A 2,661-nucleotide genomic window follows, 5' to 3' on the forward strand; every position below is an offset into this window, starting at 1 on the left:
TATACAAGTATCCTAGGCGAATATGAGTATGTAAACATAAATAACATGAACAGAGCTATGTATGTTGTTATTCTTGCAGACTGTGAATGTCCACCAACCTAAGATGAAAATGCCCGCTGTTCAAACAACAAAAGGTTTCTCTGTTTCAAGGACCACCCAAGTAAGTGTGCAGGTCTAATTGTAATTGTCGTGTTGCTGAATTACTGGAATTGACATAATTACAACATTAACTTTCAATATTGTGCTATCGAATACTTTTTGCCGTGTATGATTACAGTAGTTATTCTAATTTTCTGATTATTTTGGTGCATGGTACAGAAACATACTGTCATTGAATTATTTAAAATTTCTAAGCCATTGTATATCTAATCAAGTTTCTCTTTAGAAGCAACTTGATTATTCGTTTTTACTGTTGTAGCTCATTCTAAGCGGAGGAGTGAAGCTTGGCGAATCACAGATGAAATATTGCAGTGGTCGTCATGATGTTTTCTCTGTTGAAGAAGTGGGTAAGTGTCGTTTTGTAATTTATGTTTTGTATTTCATAAGCAAGAATCTCATGTTGTGTTATGTATTATCAGTTTGTTTGTTTTTTGAATTTCGCTCAAAGCTACACGAGGACTATCTGCGCTAGCCGTCCCTAATTTAGCAGTGTAAGACTAGAGGGAAGGCAGCTAGTCATTACCATCCACCGCCAACTCTTGGACTACTCTTTTACCAACGAATAGTGGGATTAACCGATACATTATAACGTCCCCACGGCTGAAAGGACGATCATGTTTGGTGTGACGGGGATTCGAACCCGCAGATTGCGAGTTGAGCCATGCCGGGCTATGGACAAGTTATTATGCACACAACACATATATATTTTTACTCTATAACATGTCTATTTGTTTCTCAGTTGGAAAGCTATTATGCAAGGTAGCCTCGACTGCGTAAAAGGAACTACACATTATGTGCATAAAATATACTTTTTTACTTTATAATGTAGCTCCGTATTTCCTCGGTGAGAGTATTTTACAACCTATATAGCTAAACTTTCAATAAAGCCGGACTTCGGAAATCAAATGGTAAAAGTTTAGGAGGTCGTTTTGAATTTCGCGCAAAGCTACACAAGGGCTATCTGCGCTAGCCGTCCCTAATTTAGCAATGTAAGACTAGAGGGAGGCAGCTAATCATCACCACCCACCCCCAACTCTTTTATCAATGAATAATGGGATTGAATGTTACATTATAACGCCCCCACTTCTGAAAGGGCGAGCATATTTGGTGTGATGTGGATTCGAACCCGCGACTCACAGATTGCGATTTGAGCGCCCTCTAACCACCTGGCCGGTATTAATCGTTTCATCAAAAAGTGATCAAGTGTTCGAACTAAGTGATATAAACTTTACACGTAATTTGAAACCATTTTGTTTTGTCAATACAAACGTGCTTTATTTAAACAACGTAAGCAAATTACACACAAAAAAATGATCCGTCTTAAAATATCCATAAATCACATTTTACAATAAACTATCACGTGACAATAACAAACCACAAATTAACATCTGTGTGTCGCCTGTTTGTTATTAAGGCTTCCTTTAGCAGATAAAGCTTATTTATTTATCGAGGAAGAAAAAATTATACAACTTAAGTCTGGTTGGAGAAATCAAAATGCTTGGTTAGCCAATGAGCGTGCAATTACACCAATAATCACTAACGAACGCATTCGATAAAAGTAGCTCTTTGTAACAATTTTAAGTTATAATAATCCAAATCCTATGAAAATGAAATACCGCGAGAAATAATGACAACCAAGCTTTTCTACCAGACCAGTGCATGTGCACGTGCATTGAAGCATGTATCGATTTTACTGTAAAGTTTAAACTAGCATCTCTAACTTAAGTAACTTAATATCACCACTAGCACTTGCTTACTTACAAGACTTTAATAGCTTAATACATTGAGATATTCAATAGGCATAACCTTGTTTATATAGTTACCTCCAATATTTGTTTCCATATGAAAAAAAAAAACACAACAGAAACAGACACCCGTATGTATTAGTATGTTTTAAGGGGAACACAAATATAAGAATTTATTCACACACTATAAGATAATCTCTATTTGCACAGAATTGCCTTTCAAGACAGATATAATAATGAGAGATACTTCAGAATACAAACATGAGACTAAAAGTATTATTTTACTACATTGGAAGTCCATATTTCAACTAACGACGTTCCTTAGGCAATAAAATACCACGCACGTTAGAAACCAACACGATGTAATGGTGGTTTCCACATACTGCCAACCAAATTCGGGCATCGTTACCAGTAAAGTTAAGGCTTCTCGTTATCTTTCACCAACAGTGATTTATGTAAATGTCCAGTGAAAATACGAGCATATCATTCATTAAAGTATAAAGACAAATATCAACATGCGTAAGTCACGCAATGTAATTAAAGTGTCTGATTAATGTATACAAATACAACGACAATCGAATACAATCAAGTCGACTGAGTTTGAAGTAAATTGTGCTTGGAGCTATAATCCGATTTACGTTACAAATATGTAAGAGTTCAAGGTTCGGACAAGGAAAAAAAAATCAGAGCTCGTGTTAAATGACGAATTTGTTTGTTTGGTGTTAAGTATAAAGCTACACGATGGGCTATCTGTGCT

This window comes from Limulus polyphemus, unplaced genomic scaffold (genome assembly GCF_000517525.1).
Source record: "Limulus polyphemus unplaced genomic scaffold, Limulus_polyphemus-2.1.2 Scaffold2491, whole genome shotgun sequence".
In the NCBI taxonomy this organism is placed as follows: domain Eukaryota; kingdom Metazoa; phylum Arthropoda; class Merostomata; order Xiphosura; family Limulidae; genus Limulus; species Limulus polyphemus.